The sequence below is a fragment of the Heloderma suspectum genome, chromosome 12 (assembly GCF_057233095.1).
Source record: "Heloderma suspectum isolate Gila_16-S chromosome 12, 16-S_ref, whole genome shotgun sequence".
In the NCBI taxonomy this organism is placed as follows: domain Eukaryota; kingdom Metazoa; phylum Chordata; class Lepidosauria; order Squamata; family Helodermatidae; genus Heloderma; species Heloderma suspectum.
Window position 1 is genome coordinate 43,446,022 of NC_139469.1, and position 16,296 is coordinate 43,462,317.

Sequence of the window (16,296 nt, forward strand, 5' to 3'; positions counted from 1 at the left end):
AGGGTTAGGGTTAGGGTTAGGGTTAGGGTTAGGGTTAGGGTTAGGGTTAGGGTTAGGGTTAGGGTTAGGGTTAGGGTTAGGGTTAGGGTTAGGGTTAGGGTTAGGGTTAGGGTTAGGGTTAGGGTTAGGGTTAGGGTTAGGGTTAGGGTTAGGGTTAGGGTTAGGGTTAGGGTTAGGGTTAGGGTTAGGGTTAGGGTTAGGGTTAGGGTTAGGGTTAGGGTTAGGGTTAGGGTTAGGGTTAGGGTTAGGGTTAGGGTTAGGGTTAGGGTTAGGGTTAGGGTTAGGGTTAGGGTTAGGGTTAGGGTTAGGGTTAGGGTTAGGGTTAGGGTTAGGGTTAGGGTTAGGGTTAGGGTTAGGGTTAGGGTTAGGGTTAGGGTTAGGGTTAGGGTTAGGGTTAGGGTTAGGGTTAGGGTTAGGGTTAGGGTTAGGGTTAGGGTTAGGGTTAGGGTTAGGGTTAGGGTTAGGGTTAGGGTTAGGGTTAGGGTTAGGGTTAGGGTTAGGGTTAGGGTTAGGGTTAGGGTTAGGGTTAGGGTTAGGGTTAGGGTTAGGGTTAGGGTTAGGGTTAGGGTTAGGGTTAGGGTTAGGGTTAGGGTTAGGGTTAGGGTTAGGGTTAGGGTTAGGGTTAGGGTTAGGGTTAGGGTTAGGGTTAGGGTTAGGGTTAGGGTTAGGGTTAGGGTTAGGGTTAGGGTTAGGGTTAGGGTTAGGGTTAGGGTTAGGGTTAGGGTTAGGGTTAGGGTTAGGGTTAGGGTTAGGGTTAGGGTTAGGGTTAGGGTTAGGGTTAGGGTTAGGGTTAGGGTTAGGGTTAGGGTTAGGGTTAGGGTTAGGGTTAGGGTTAGGGTTAGGGTTAGGGTTAGGGTTAGGGTTAGGGTTAGGGTTAGGGTTAGGGTTAGGGTTAGGGTTAGGGTTAGGGTTAGGGTTAGGGTTAGGGTTAGGGTTAGGGTTAGGGTTAGGGTTAGGGTTAGGGTTAGGGTTAGGGTTAGGGTTAGGGTTAGGGTTAGGGTTAGGGTTAGGGTTAGGGTTAGGGTTAGGGTTAGGGTTAGGGTTAGGGTTAGGGTTAGGGTTAGGGTTAGGGTTAGGGTTAGGGTTAGGGTTAGGGTTAGGGTTAGGGTTAGGGTTAGGGTTAGGGTTAGGGTTAGGGTTAGGGTTAGGGTTAGGGTTAGGGTTAGGGTTAGGGTTAGGGTTAGGGTTAGGGTTAGGGTTAGGGTTAGGGTTAGGGTTAGGGTTAGGGTTAGGGTTAGGGTTAGGGTTAGGGTTAGGGTTAGGGTTAGGGTTAGGGTTAGGGTTAGGGTTAGGGTTAGGGTTAGGGTTAGGGTTAGGGTTAGGGTTAGGGTTAGGGTTAGGGTTAGGGTTAGGGTTAGGGTTAGGGTTAGGGTTAGGGTTAGGGTTAGGGTTAGGGTTAGGGTTAGGGTTAGGGTTAGGGTTAGGGTTAGGGTTAGGGTTAGGGTTAGGGTTAGGGTTAGGGTTAGGGTTAGGGTTAGGGTTAGGGTTAGGGTTAGGGTTAGGGTTAGGGTTAGGGTTAGGGTTAGGGTTAGGGTTAGGGTTAGGGTTAGGGTTAGGGTTAGGGTTAGGGTTAGGGTTAGGGTTAGGGTTAGGGTTAGGGTTAGGGTTAGGGTTAGGGTTAGGGTTAGGGTTAGGGTTAGGGTTAGGGTTAGGGTTAGGGTTAGGGTTAGGGTTAGGGTTAGGGTTAGGGTTAGGGTTAGGGTTAGGGTTAGGGTTAGGGTTAGGGTTAGGGTTAGGGTTAGGGTTAGGGTTAGGGTTAGGGTTAGGGTTAGGGTTAGGGTTAGGGTTAGGGTTAGGGTTAGGGTTAGGGTTAGGGTTAGGGTTAGGGTTAGGGTTAGGGTTAGGGTTAGGGTTAGGGTTAGGGTTAGGGTTAGGGTTAGGGTTAGGGTTAGGGTTAGGGTTAGGGTTAGGGTTAGGGTTAGGGTTAGGGTTAGGGTTAGGGTTAGGGTTAGGGTTAGGGTTAGGGTTAGGGTTAGGGTTAGGGTTAGGGTTAGGGTTAGGGTTAGGGTTAGGGTTAGGGTTAGGGTTAGGGTTAGGGTTAGGGTTAGGGTTAGGGTTAGGGTTAGGGTTAGGGTTAGGGTTAGGGTTAGGGTTAGGGTTAGGGTTAGGGTTAGGGTTAGGGTTAGGGTTAGGGTTAGGGTTAGGGTTAGGGTTAGGGTTAGGGTTAGGGTTAGGGTTAGGGTTAGGGTTAGGGTTAGGGTTAGGGTTAGGGTTAGGGTTAGGGTTAGGGTTAGGGTTAGGGTTAGGGTTAGGGTTAGGGTTAGGGTTAGGGTTAGGGTTAGGGTTAGGGTTAGGGTTAGGGTTAGGGTTAGGGTTAGGGTTAGGGTTAGGGTTAGGGTTAGGGTTAGGGTTAGGGTTAGGGTTAGGGTTAGGGTTAGGGTTAGGGTTAGGGTTAGGGTTAGGGTTAGGGTTAGGGTTAGGGTTAGGGTTAGGGTTAGGGTTAGGGTTAGGGTTAGGGTTAGGGTTAGGGTTAGGGTTAGGGTTAGGGTTAGGGTTAGGGTTAGGGTTAGGGTTAGGGTTAGGGTTAGGGTTAGGGTTAGGGTTAGGGTTAGGGTTAGGGTTAGGGTTAGGGTTAGGGTTAGGGTTAGGGTTAGGGTTAGGGTTAGGGTTAGGGTTAGGGTTAGGGTTAGGGTTAGGGTTAGGGTTAGGGTTAGGGTTAGGGTTAGGGTTAGGGTTAGGGTTAGGGTTAGGGTTAGGGTTAGGGTTAGGGTTAGGGTTAGGGTTAGGGTTAGGGTTAGGGTTAGGGTTAGGGTTAGGGTTAGGGTTAGGGTTAGGGTTAGGGTTAGGGTTAGGGTTAGGGTTAGGGTTAGGGTTAGGGTTAGGGTTAGGGTTAGGGTTAGGGTTAGGGTTAGGGTTAGGGTTAGGGTTAGGGTTAGGGTTAGGGTTAGGGTTAGGGTTAGGGTTAGGGTTAGGGTTAGGGTTAGGGTTAGGGTTAGGGTTAGGGTTAGGGTTAGGGTTAGGGTTAGGGTTAGGGTTAGGGTTAGGGTTAGGGTTAGGGTTAGGGTTAGGGTTAGGGTTAGGGTTAGGGTTAGGGTTAGGGTTAGGGTTAGGGTTAGGGTTAGGGTTAGGGTTAGGGTTAGGGTTAGGGTTAGGGTTAGGGTTAGGGTTAGGGTTAGGGTTAGGGTTAGGGTTAGGGTTAGGGTTAGGGTTAGGGTTAGGGTTAGGGTTAGGGTTAGGGTTAGGGTTAGGGTTAGGGTTAGGGTTAGGGTTAGGGTTAGGGTTAGGGTTAGGGTTAGGGTTAGGGTTAGGGTTAGGGTTAGGGTTAGGGTTAGGGTTAGGGTTAGGGTTAGGGTTAGGGTTAGGGTTAGGGTTAGGGTTAGGGTTAGGGTTAGGGTTAGGGTTAGGGTTAGGGTTAGGGTTAGGGTTAGGGTTAGGGTTAGGGTTAGGGTTAGGGTTAGGGTTAGGGTTAGGGTTAGGGTTAGGGTTAGGGTTAGGGTTAGGGTTAGGGTTAGGGTTAGGGTTAGGGTTAGGGTTAGGGTTAGGGTTAGGGTTAGGGTTAGGGTTAGGGTTAGGGTTAGGGTTAGGGTTAGGGTTAGGGTTAGGGTTAGGGTTAGGGTTAGGGTTAGGGTTAGGGTTAGGGTTAGGGTTAGGGTTAGGGTTAGGGTTAGGGTTAGGGTTAGGGTTAGGGTTAGGGTTAGGGTTAGGGTTAGGGTTAGGGTTAGGGTTAGGGTTAGGGTTAGGGTTAGGGTTAGGGTTAGGGTTAGGGTTAGGGTTAGGGTTAGGGTTAGGGTTAGGGTTAGGGTTAGGGTTAGGGTTAGGGTTAGGGTTAGGGTTAGGGTTAGGGTTAGGGTTAGGGTTAGGGTTAGGGTTAGGGTTAGGGTTAGGGTTAGGGTTAGGGTTAGGGTTAGGGTTAGGGTTAGGGTTAGGGTTAGGGTTAGGGTTAGGGTTAGGGTTAGGGTTAGGGTTAGGGTTAGGGTTAGGGTTAGGGTTAGGGTTAGGGTTAGGGTTAGGGTTAGGGTTAGGGTTAGGGTTAGGGTTAGGGTTAGGGTTAGGGTTAGGGTTAGGGTTAGGGTTAGGGTTAGGGTTAGGGTTAGGGTTAGGGTTAGGGTTAGGGTTAGGGTTAGGGTTAGGGTTAGGGTTAGGGTTAGGGTTAGGGTTAGGGTTAGGGTTAGGGTTAGGGTTAGGGTTAGGGTTAGGGTTAGGGTTAGGGTTAGGGTTAGGGTTAGGGTTAGGGTTAGGGTTAGGGTTAGGGTTAGGGTTAGGGTTAGGGTTAGGGTTAGGGTTAGGGTTAGGGTTAGGGTTAGGGTTAGGGTTAGGGTTAGGGTTAGGGTTAGGGTTAGGGTTAGGGTTAGGGTTAGGGTTAGGGTTAGGGTTAGGGTTAGGGTTAGGGTTAGGGTTAGGGTTAGGGTTAGGGTTAGGGTTAGGGTTAGGGTTAGGGTTAGGGTTAGGGTTAGGGTTAGGGTTAGGGTTAGGGTTAGGGTTAGGGTTAGGGTTAGGGTTAGGGTTAGGGTTAGGGTTAGGGTTAGGGTTAGGGTTAGGGTTAGGGTTAGGGTTAGGGTTAGGGTTAGGGTTAGGGTTAGGGTTAGGGTTAGGGTTAGGGTTAGGGTTAGGGTTAGGGTTAGGGTTAGGGTTAGGGTTAGGGTTAGGGTTAGGGTTAGGGTTAGGGTTAGGGTTAGGGTTAGGGTTAGGGTTAGGGTTAGGGTTAGGGTTAGGGTTAGGGTTAGGGTTAGGGTTAGGGTTAGGGTTAGGGTTAGGGTTAGGGTTAGGGTTAGGGTTAGGGTTAGGGTTAGGGTTAGGGTTAGGGTTAGGGTTAGGGTTAGGGTTAGGGTTAGGGTTAGGGTTAGGGTTAGGGTTAGGGTTAGGGTTAGGGTTAGGGTTAGGGTTAGGGTTAGGGTTAGGGTTAGGGTTAGGGTTAGGGTTAGGGTTAGGGTTAGGGTTAGGGTTAGGGTTAGGGTTAGGGTTAGGGTTAGGGTTAGGGTTAGGGTTAGGGTTAGGGTTAGGGTTAGGGTTAGGGTTAGGGTTAGGGTTAGGGTTAGGGTTAGGGTTAGGGTTAGGGTTAGGGTTAGGGTTAGGGTTAGGGTTAGGGTTAGGGTTAGGGTTAGGGTTAGGGTTAGGGTTAGGGTTAGGGTTAGGGTTAGGGTTAGGGTTAGGGTTAGGGTTAGGGTTAGGGTTAGGGTTAGGGTTAGGGTTAGGGTTAGGGTTAGGGTTAGGGTTAGGGTTAGGGTTAGGGTTAGGGTTAGGGTTAGGGTTAGGGTTAGGGTTAGGGTTAGGGTTAGGGTTAGGGTTAGGGTTAGGGTTAGGGTTAGGGTTAGGGTTAGGGTTAGGGTTAGGGTTAGGGTTAGGGTTAGGGTTAGGGTTAGGGTTAGGGTTAGGGTTAGGGTTAGGGTTAGGGTTAGGGTTAGGGTTAGGGTTAGGGTTAGGGTTAGGGTTAGGGTTAGGGTTAGGGTTAGGGTTAGGGTTAGGGTTAGGGTTAGGGTTAGGGTTAGGGTTAGGGTTAGGGTTAGGGTTAGGGTTAGGGTTAGGGTTAGGGTTAGGGTTAGGGTTAGGGTTAGGGTTAGGGTTAGGGTTAGGGTTAGGGTTAGGGTTAGGGTTAGGGTTAGGGTTAGGGTTAGGGTTAGGGTTAGGGTTAGGGTTAGGGTTAGGGTTAGGGTTAGGGTTAGGGTTAGGGTTAGGGTTAGGGTTAGGGTTAGGGTTAGGGTTAGGGTTAGGGTTAGGGTTAGGGTTAGGGTTAGGGTTAGGGTTAGGGTTAGGGTTAGGGTTAGGGTTAGGGTTAGGGTTAGGGTTAGGGTTAGGGTTAGGGTTAGGGTTAGGGTTAGGGTTAGGGTTAGGGTTAGGGTTAGGGTTAGGGTTAGGGTTAGGGTTAGGGTTAGGGTTAGGGTTAGGGTTAGGGTTAGGGTTAGGGTTAGGGTTAGGGTTAGGGTTAGGGTTAGGGTTAGGGTTAGGGTTAGGGTTAGGGTTAGGGTTAGGGTTAGGGTTAGGGTTAGGGTTAGGGTTAGGGTTAGGGTTAGGGTTAGGGTTAGGGTTAGGGTTAGGGTTAGGGTTAGGGTTAGGGTTAGGGTTAGGGTTAGGGTTAGGGTTAGGGTTAGGGTTAGGGTTAGGGTTAGGGTTAGGGTTAGGGTTAGGGTTAGGGTTAGGGTTAGGGTTAGGGTTAGGGTTAGGGTTAGGGTTAGGGTTAGGGTTAGGGTTAGGGTTAGGGTTAGGGTTAGGGTTAGGGTTAGGGTTAGGGTTAGGGTTAGGGTTAGGGTTAGGGTTAGGGTTAGGGTTAGGGTTAGGGTTAGGGTTAGGGTTAGGGTTAGGGTTAGGGTTAGGGTTAGGGTTAGGGTTAGGGTTAGGGTTAGGGTTAGGGTTAGGGTTAGGGTTAGGGTTAGGGTTAGGGTTAGGGTTAGGGTTAGGGTTAGGGTTAGGGTTAGGGTTAGGGTTAGGGTTAGGGTTAGGGTTAGGGTTAGGGTTAGGGTTAGGGTTAGGGTTAGGGTTAGGGTTAGGGTTAGGGTTAGGGTTAGGGTTAGGGTTAGGGTTAGGGTTAGGGTTAGGGTTAGGGTTAGGGTTAGGGTTAGGGTTAGGGTTAGGGTTAGGGTTAGGGTTAGGGTTAGGGTTAGGGTTAGGGTTAGGGTTAGGGTTAGGGTTAGGGTTAGGGTTAGGGTTAGGGTTAGGGTTAGGGTTAGGGTTAGGGTTAGGGTTAGGGTTAGGGTTAGGGTTAGGGTTAGGGTTAGGGTTAGGGTTAGGGTTAGGGTTAGGGTTAGGGTTAGGGTTAGGGTTAGGGTTAGGGTTAGGGTTAGGGTTAGGGTTAGGGTTAGGGTTAGGGTTAGGGTTAGGGTTAGGGTTAGGGTTAGGGTTAGGGTTAGGGTTAGGGTTAGGGTTAGGGTTAGGGTTAGGGTTAGGGTTAGGGTTAGGGTTAGGGTTAGGGTTAGGGTTAGGGTTAGGGTTAGGGTTAGGGTTAGGGTTAGGGTTAGGGTTAGGGTTAGGGTTAGGGTTAGGGTTAGGGTTAGGGTTAGGGTTAGGGTTAGGGTTAGGGTTAGGGTTAGGGTTAGGGTTAGGGTTAGGGTTAGGGTTAGGGTTAGGGTTAGGGTTAGGGTTAGGGTTAGGGTTAGGGTTAGGGTTAGGGTTAGGGTTAGGGTTAGGGTTAGGGTTAGGGTTAGGGTTAGGGTTAGGGTTAGGGTTAGGGTTAGGGTTAGGGTTAGGGTTAGGGTTAGGGTTAGGGTTAGGGTTAGGGTTAGGGTTAGGGTTAGGGTTAGGGTTAGGGTTAGGGTTAGGGTTAGGGTTAGGGTTAGGGTTAGGGTTAGGGTTAGGGTTAGGGTTAGGGTTAGGGTTAGGGTTAGGGTTAGGGTTAGGGTTAGGGTTAGGGTTAGGGTTAGGGTTAGGGTTAGGGTTAGGGTTAGGGTTAGGGTTAGGGTTAGGGTTAGGGTTAGGGTTAGGGTTAGGGTTAGGGTTAGGGTTAGGGTTAGGGTTAGGGTTAGGGTTAGGGTTAGGGTTAGGGTTAGGGTTAGGGTTAGGGTTAGGGTTAGGGTTAGGGTTAGGGTTAGGGTTAGGGTTAGGGTTAGGGTTAGGGTTAGGGTTAGGGTTAGGGTTAGGGTTAGGGTTAGGGTTAGGGTTAGGGTTAGGGTTAGGGTTAGGGTTAGGGTTAGGGTTAGGGTTAGGGTTAGGGTTAGGGTTAGGGTTAGGGTTAGGGTTAGGGTTAGGGTTAGGGTTAGGGTTAGGGTTAGGGTTAGGGTTAGGGTTAGGGTTAGGGTTAGGGTTAGGGTTAGGGTTAGGGTTAGGGTTAGGGTTAGGGTTAGGGTTAGGGTTAGGGTTAGGGTTAGGGTTAGGGTTAGGGTTAGGGTTAGGGTTAGGGTTAGGGTTAGGGTTAGGGTTAGGGTTAGGGTTAGGGTTAGGGTTAGGGTTAGGGTTAGGGTTAGGGTTAGGGTTAGGGTTAGGGTTAGGGTTAGGGTTAGGGTTAGGGTTAGGGTTAGGGTTAGGGTTAGGGTTAGGGTTAGGGTTAGGGTTAGGGTTAGGGTTAGGGTTAGGGTTAGGGTTAGGGTTAGGGTTAGGGTTAGGGTTAGGGTTAGGGTTAGGGTTAGGGTTAGGGTTAGGGTTAGGGTTAGGGTTAGGGTTAGGGTTAGGGTTAGGGTTAGGGTTAGGGTTAGGGTTAGGGTTAGGGTTAGGGTTAGGGTTAGGGTTAGGGTTAGGGTTAGGGTTAGGGTTAGGGTTAGGGTTAGGGTTAGGGTTAGGGTTAGGGTTAGGGTTAGGGTTAGGGTTAGGGTTAGGGTTAGGGTTAGGGTTAGGGTTAGGGTTAGGGTTAGGGTTAGGGTTAGGGTTAGGGTTAGGGTTAGGGTTAGGGTTAGGGTTAGGGTTAGGGTTAGGGTTAGGGTTAGGGTTAGGGTTAGGGTTAGGGTTAGGGTTAGGGTTAGGGTTAGGGTTAGGGTTAGGGTTAGGGTTAGGGTTAGGGTTAGGGTTAGGGTTAGGGTTAGGGTTAGGGTTAGGGTTAGGGTTAGGGTTAGGGTTAGGGTTAGGGTTAGGGTTAGGGTTAGGGTTAGGGTTAGGGTTAGGGTTAGGGTTAGGGTTAGGGTTAGGGTTAGGGTTAGGGTTAGGGTTAGGGTTAGGGTTAGGGTTAGGGTTAGGGTTAGGGTTAGGGTTAGGGTTAGGGTTAGGGTTAGGGTTAGGGTTAGGGTTAGGGTTAGGGTTAGGGTTAGGGTTAGGGTTAGGGTTAGGGTTAGGGTTAGGGTTAGGGTTAGGGTTAGGGTTAGGGTTAGGGTTAGGGTTAGGGTTAGGGTTAGGGTTAGGGTTAGGGTTAGGGTTAGGGTTAGGGTTAGGGTTAGGGTTAGGGTTAGGGTTAGGGTTAGGGTTAGGGTTAGGGTTAGGGTTAGGGTTAGGGTTAGGGTTAGGGTTAGGGTTAGGGTTAGGGTTAGGGTTAGGGTTAGGGTTAGGGTTAGGGTTAGGGTTAGGGTTAGGGTTAGGGTTAGGGTTAGGGTTAGGGTTAGGGTTAGGGTTAGGGTTAGGGTTAGGGTTAGGGTTAGGGTTAGGGTTAGGGTTAGGGTTAGGGTTAGGGTTAGGGTTAGGGTTAGGGTTAGGGTTAGGGTTAGGGTTAGGGTTAGGGTTAGGGTTAGGGTTAGGGTTAGGGTTAGGGTTAGGGTTAGGGTTAGGGTTAGGGTTAGGGTTAGGGTTAGGGTTAGGGTTAGGGTTAGGGTTAGGGTTAGGGTTAGGGTTAGGGTTAGGGTTAGGGTTAGGGTTAGGGTTAGGGTTAGGGTTAGGGTTAGGGTTAGGGTTAGGGTTAGGGTTAGGGTTAGGGTTAGGGTTAGGGTTAGGGTTAGGGTTAGGGTTAGGGTTAGGGTTAGGGTTAGGGTTAGGGTTAGGGTTAGGGTTAGGGTTAGGGTTAGGGTTAGGGTTAGGGTTAGGGTTAGGGTTAGGGTTAGGGTTAGGGTTAGGGTTAGGGTTAGGGTTAGGGTTAGGGTTAGGGTTAGGGTTAGGGTTAGGGTTAGGGTTAGGGTTAGGGTTAGGGTTAGGGTTAGGGTTAGGGTTAGGGTTAGGGTTAGGGTTAGGGTTAGGGTTAGGGTTAGGGTTAGGGTTAGGGTTAGGGTTAGGGTTAGGGTTAGGGTTAGGGTTAGGGTTAGGGTTAGGGTTAGGGTTAGGGTTAGGGTTAGGGTTAGGGTTAGGGTTAGGGTTAGGGTTAGGGTTAGGGTTAGGGTTAGGGTTAGGGTTAGGGTTAGGGTTAGGGTTAGGGTTAGGGTTAGGGTTAGGGTTAGGGTTAGGGTTAGGGTTAGGGTTAGGGTTAGGGTTAGGGTTAGGGTTAGGGTTAGGGTTAGGGTTAGGGTTAGGGTTAGGGTTAGGGTTAGGGTTAGGGTTAGGGTTAGGGTTAGGGTTAGGGTTAGGGTTAGGGTTAGGGTTAGGGTTAGGGTTAGGGTTAGGGTTAGGGTTAGGGTTAGGGTTAGGGTTAGGGTTAGGGTTAGGGTTAGGGTTAGGGTTAGGGTTAGGGTTAGGGTTAGGGTTAGGGTTAGGGTTAGGGTTAGGGTTAGGGTTAGGGTTAGGGTTAGGGTTAGGGTTAGGGTTAGGGTTAGGGTTAGGGTTAGGGTTAGGGTTAGGGTTAGGGTTAGGGTTAGGGTTAGGGTTAGGGTTAGGGTTAGGGTTAGGGTTAGGGTTAGGGTTAGGGTTAGGGTTAGGGTTAGGGTTAGGGTTAGGGTTAGGGTTAGGGTTAGGGTTAGGGTTAGGGTTAGGGTTAGGGTTAGGGTTAGGGTTAGGGTTAGGGTTAGGGTTAGGGTTAGGGTTAGGGTTAGGGTTAGGGTTAGGGTTAGGGTTAGGGTTAGGGTTAGGGTTAGGGTTAGGGTTAGGGTTAGGGTTAGGGTTAGGGTTAGGGTTAGGGTTAGGGTTAGGGTTAGGGTTAGGGTTAGGGTTAGGGTTAGGGTTAGGGTTAGGGTTAGGGTTAGGGTTAGGGTTAGGGTTAGGGTTAGGGTTAGGGTTAGGGTTAGGGTTAGGGTTAGGGTTAGGGTTAGGGTTAGGGTTAGGGTTAGGGTTAGGGTTAGGGTTAGGGTTAGGGTTAGGGTTAGGGTTAGGGTTAGGGTTAGGGTTAGGGTTAGGGTTAGGGTTAGGGTTAGGGTTAGGGTTAGGGTTAGGGTTAGGGTTAGGGTTAGGGTTAGGGTTAGGGTTAGGGTTAGGGTTAGGGTTAGGGTTAGGGTTAGGGTTAGGGTTAGGGTTAGGGTTAGGGTTAGGGTTAGGGTTAGGGTTAGGGTTAGGGTTAGGGTTAGGGTTAGGGTTAGGGTTAGGGTTAGGGTTAGGGTTAGGGTTAGGGTTAGGGTTAGGGTTAGGGTTAGGGTTAGGGTTAGGGTTAGGGTTAGGGTTAGGGTTAGGGTTAGGGTTAGGGTTAGGGTTAGGGTTAGGGTTAGGGTTAGGGTTAGGGTTAGGGTTAGGGTTAGGGTTAGGGTTAGGGTTAGGGTTAGGGTTAGGGTTAGGGTTAGGGTTAGGGTTAGGGTTAGGGTTAGGGTTAGGGTTAGGGTTAGGGTTAGGGTTAGGGTTAGGGTTAGGGTTAGGGTTAGGGTTAGGGTTAGGGTTAGGGTTAGGGTTAGGGTTAGGGTTAGGGTTAGGGTTAGGGTTAGGGTTAGGGTTAGGGTTAGGGTTAGGGTTAGGGTTAGGGTTAGGGTTAGGGTTAGGGTTAGGGTTAGGGTTAGGGTTAGGGTTAGGGTTAGGGTTAGGGTTAGGGTTAGGGTTAGGGTTAGGGTTAGGGTTAGGGTTAGGGTTAGGGTTAGGGTTAGGGTTAGGGTTAGGGTTAGGGTTAGGGTTAGGGTTAGGGTTAGGGTTAGGGTTAGGGTTAGGGTTAGGGTTAGGGTTAGGGTTAGGGTTAGGGTTAGGGTTAGGGTTAGGGTTAGGGTTAGGGTTAGGGTTAGGGTTAGGGTTAGGGTTAGGGTTAGGGTTAGGGTTAGGGTTAGGGTTAGGGTTAGGGTTAGGGTTAGGGTTAGGGTTAGGGTTAGGGTTAGGGTTAGGGTTAGGGTTAGGGTTAGGGTTAGGGTTAGGGTTAGGGTTAGGGTTAGGGTTAGGGTTAGGGTTAGGGTTAGGGTTAGGGTTAGGGTTAGGGTTAGGGTTAGGGTTAGGGTTAGGGTTAGGGTTAGGGTTAGGGTTAGGGTTAGGGTTAGGGTTAGGGTTAGGGTTAGGGTTAGGGTTAGGGTTAGGGTTAGGGTTAGGGTTAGGGTTAGGGTTAGGGTTAGGGTTAGGGTTAGGGTTAGGGTTAGGGTTAGGGTTAGGGTTAGGGTTAGGGTTAGGGTTAGGGTTAGGGTTAGGGTTAGGGTTAGGGTTAGGGTTAGGGTTAGGGTTAGGGTTAGGGTTAGGGTTAGGGTTAGGGTTAGGGTTAGGGTTAGGGTTAGGGTTAGGGTTAGGGTTAGGGTTAGGGTTAGGGTTAGGGTTAGGGTTAGGGTTAGGGTTAGGGTTAGGGTTAGGGTTAGGGTTAGGGTTAGGGTTAGGGTTAGGGTTAGGGTTAGGGTTAGGGTTAGGGTTAGGGTTAGGGTTAGGGTTAGGGTTAGGGTTAGGGTTAGGGTTAGGGTTAGGGTTAGGGTTAGGGTTAGGGTTAGGGTTAGGGTTAGGGTTAGGGTTAGGGTTAGGGTTAGGGTTAGGGTTAGGGTTAGGGTTAGGGTTAGGGTTAGGGTTAGGGTTAGGGTTAGGGTTAGGGTTAGGGTTAGGGTTAGGGTTAGGGTTAGGGTTAGGGTTAGGGTTAGGGTTAGGGTTAGGGTTAGGGTTAGGGTTAGGGTTAGGGTTAGGGTTAGGGTTAGGGTTAGGGTTAGGGTTAGGGTTAGGGTTAGGGTTAGGGTTAGGGTTAGGGTTAGGGTTAGGGTTAGGGTTAGGGTTAGGGTTAGGGTTAGGGTTAGGGTTAGGGTTAGGGTTAGGGTTAGGGTTAGGGTTAGGGTTAGGGTTAGGGTTAGGGTTAGGGTTAGGGTTAGGGTTAGGGTTAGGGTTAGGGTTAGGGTTAGGGTTAGGGTTAGGGTTAGGGTTAGGGTTAGGGTTAGGGTTAGGGTTAGGGTTAGGGTTAGGGTTAGGGTTAGGGTTAGGGTTAGGGTTAGGGTTAGGGTTAGGGTTAGGGTTAGGGTTAGGGTTAGGGTTAGGGTTAGGGTTAGGGTTAGGGTTAGGGTTAGGGTTAGGGTTAGGGTTAGGGTTAGGGTTAGGGTTAGGGTTAGGGTTAGGGTTAGGGTTAGGGTTAGGGTTAGGGTTAGGGTTAGGGTTAGGGTTAGGGTTAGGGTTAGGGTTAGGGTTAGGGTTAGGGTTAGGGTTAGGGTTAGGGTTAGGGTTAGGGTTAGGGTTAGGGTTAGGGTTAGGGTTAGGGTTAGGGTTAGGGTTAGGGTTAGGGTTAGGGTTAGGGTTAGGGTTAGGGTTAGGGTTAGGGTTAGGGTTAGGGTTAGGGTTAGGGTTAGGGTTAGGGTTAGGGTTAGGGTTAGGGTTAGGGTTAGGGTTAGGGTTAGGGTTAGGGTTAGGGTTAGGGTTAGGGTTAGGGTTAGGGTTAGGGTTAGGGTTAGGGTTAGGGTTAGGGTTAGGGTTAGGGTTAGGGTTAGGGTTAGGGTTAGGGTTAGGGTTAGGGTTAGGGTTAGGGTTAGGGTTAGGGTTAGGGTTAGGGTTAGGGTTAGGGTTAGGGTTAGGGTTAGGGTTAGGGTTAGGGTTAGGGTTAGGGTTAGGGTTAGGGTTAGGGTTAGGGTTAGGGTTAGGGTTAGGGTTAGGGTTAGGGTTAGGGTTAGGGTTAGGGTTAGGGTTAGGGTTAGGGTTAGGGTTAGGGTTAGGGTTAGGGTTAGGGTTAGGGTTAGGGTTAGGGTTAGGGTTAGGGTTAGGGTTAGGGTTAGGGTTAGGGTTAGGGTTAGGGTTAGGGTTAGGGTTAGGGTTAGGGTTAGGGTTAGGGTTAGGGTTAGGGTTAGGGTTAGGGTTAGGGTTAGGGTTAGGGTTAGGGTTAGGGTTAGGGTTAGGGTTAGGGTTAGGGTTAGGGTTAGGGTTAGGGTTAGGGTTAGGGTTAGGGTTAGGGTTAGGGTTAGGGTTAGGGTTAGGGTTAGGGTTAGGGTTAGGGTTAGGGTTAGGGTTAGGGTTAGGGTTAGGGTTAGGGTTAGGGTTAGGGTTAGGGTTAGGGTTAGGGTTAGGGTTAGGGTTAGGGTTAGGGTTAGGGTTAGGGTTAGGGTTAGGGTTAGGGTTAGGGTTAGGGTTAGGGTTAGGGTTAGGGTTAGGGTTAGGGTTAGGGTTAGGGTTAGGGTTAGGGTTAGGGTTAGGGTTAGGGTTAGGGTTAGGGTTAGGGTTAGGGTTAGGGTTAGGGTTAGGGTTAGGGTTAGGGTTAGGGTTAGGGTTAGGGTTAGGGTTAGGGTTAGGGTTAGGGTTAGGGTTAGGGTTAGGGTTAGGGTTAGGGTTAGGGTTAGGGTTAGGGTTAGGGTTAGGGTTAGGGTTAGGGTTAGGGTTAGGGTTAGGGTTAGGGTTAGGGTTAGGGTTAGGGTTAGGGTTAGGGTTAGGGTTAGGGTTAGGGTTAGGGTTAGGGTTAGGGTTAGGGTTAGGGTTAGGGTTAGGGTTAGGGTTAGGGTTAGGGTTAGGGTTAGGGTTAGGGTTAGGGTTAGGGTTAGGGTTAGGGTTAGGGTTAGGGTTAGGGTTAGGGTTAGGGTTAGGGTTAGGGTTAGGGTTAGGGTTAGGGTTAGGGTTAGGGTTAGGGTTAGGGTTAGGGTTAGGGTTAGGGTTAGGGTTAGGGTTAGGGTTAGGGTTAGGGTTAGGGTTAGGGTTAGGGTTAGGGTTAGGGTTAGGGTTAGGGTTAGGGTTAGGGTTAGGGTTAGGGTTAGGGTTAGGGTTAGGGTTAGGGTTAGGGTTAGGGTTAGGGTTAGGGTTAGGGTTAGGGTTAGGGTTAGGGTTAGGGTTAGGGTTAGGGTTAGGGTTAGGGTTAGGGTTAGGGTTAGGGTTAGGGTTAGGGTTAGGGTTAGGGTTAGGGTTAGGGTTAGGGTTAGGGTTAGGGTTAGGGTTAGGGTTAGGGTTAGGGTTAGGGTTAGGGTTAGGGTTAGGGTTAGGGTTAGGGTTAGGGTTAGGGTTAGGGTTAGGGTTAGGGTTAGGGTTAGGGTTAGGGTTAGGGTTAGGGTTAGGGTTAGGGTTAGGGTTAGGGTTAGGGTTAGGGTTAGGGTTAGGGTTAGGGTTAGGGTTAGGGTTAGGGTTAGGGTTAGGGTTAGGGTTAGGGTTAGGGTTAGGGTTAGGGTTAGGGTTAGGGTTAGGGTTAGGGTTAGGGTTAGGGTTAGGGTTAGGGTTAGGGTTAGGGTTAGGGTTAGGGTTAGGGTTAGGGTTAGGGTTAGGGTTAGGGTTAGGGTTAGGGTTAGGGTTAGGGTTAGGGTTAGGGTTAGGGTTAGGGTTAGGGTTAGGGTTAGGGTTAGGGTTAGGGTTAGGGTTAGGGTTAGGGTTAGGGTTAGGGTTAGGGTTAGGGTTAGGGTTAGGGTTAGGGTTAGGGTTAGGGTTAGGGTTAGGGTTAGGGTTAGGGTTAGGGTTAGGGTTAGGGTTAGGGTTAGGGTTAGGGTTAGGGTTAGGGTTAGGGTTAGGGTTAGGGTTAGGGTTAGGGTTAGGGTTAGGGTTAGGGTTAGGGTTAGGGTTAGGGTTAGGGTTAGGGTTAGGGTTAGGGTTAGGGTTAGGGTTAGGGTTAGGGTTAGGGTTAGGGTTAGGGTTAGGGTTAGGGTTAGGGTTAGGGTTAGGGTTAGGGTTAGGGTTAGGGTTAGGGTTAGGGTTAGGGTTAGGGTTAGGGTTAGGGTTAGGGTTAGGGTTAGGGTTAGGGTTAGGGTTAGGGTTAGGGTTAGGGTTAGGGTTAGGGTTAGGGTTAGGGTTAGGGTTAGGGTTAGGGTTAGGGTTAGGGTTAGGGTTAGGGTTAGGGTTAGGGTTAGGGTTAGGGTTAGGGTTAGGGTTAGGGTTAGGGTTAGGGTTAGGGTTAGGGTTAGGGTTAGGGTTAGGGTTAGGGTTAGGGTTAGGGTTAGGGTTAGGGTTAGGGTTAGGGTTAGGGTTAGGGTTAGGGTTAGGGTTAGGGTTAGGGTTAGGGTTAGGGTTAGGGTTAGGGTTAGGGTTAGGGTTAGGGTTAGGGTTAGGGTTAGGGTTAGGGTTAGGGTTAGGGTTAGGGTTAGGGTTAGGGTTAGGGTTAGGGTTAGGGTTAGGGTTAGGGTTAGGGTTAGGGTTAGGGTTAGGGTTAGGGTTAGGGTTAGGGTTAGGGTTAGGGTTAGGGTTAGGGTTAGGGTTAGGGTTAGGGTTAGGGTTAGGGTTAGGGTTAGGGTTAGGGTTAGGGTTAGGGTTAGGGTTAGGGTTAGGGTTAGGGTTAGGGTTAGGGTTAGGGTTAGGGTTAGGGTTAGGGTTAGGGTTAGGGTTAGGGTTAGGGTTAGGGTTAGGGTTAGGGTTAGGGTTAGGGTTAGGGTTAGGGTTAGGGTTAGGGTTAGGGTTAGGGTTAGGGTTAGGGTTAGGGTTAGGGTTAGGGTTAGGGTTAGGGTTAGGGTTAGGGTTAGGGTTAGGGTTAGGGTTAGGGTTAGGGTTAGGGTTAGGGTTAGGGTTAGGGTTAGGGTTAGGGTTAGGGTTAGGGTTAGGGTTAGGGTTAGGGTTAGGGTTAGGGTTAGGGTTAGGGTTAGGGTTAGGGTTAGGGTTAGGGTTAGGGTTAGGGTTAGGGTTAGGGTTAGGGTTAGGGTTAGGGTTAGGGTTAGGGTTAGGGTTAGGGTTAGGGTTAGGGTTAGGGTTAGGGTTAGGGTTAGGGTTAGGGTTAGGGTTAGGGTTAGGGTTAGGGTTAGGGTTAGGGTTAGGGTTAGGGTTAGGGTTAGGGTTAGGGTTAGGGTTAGGGTTAGGGTTAGGGTTAGGGTTAGGGTTAGGGTTAGGGTTAGGGTTAGGGTTAGGGTTAGGGTTAGGGTTAGGGTTAGGGTTAGGGTTAGGGTTAGGGTTAGGGTT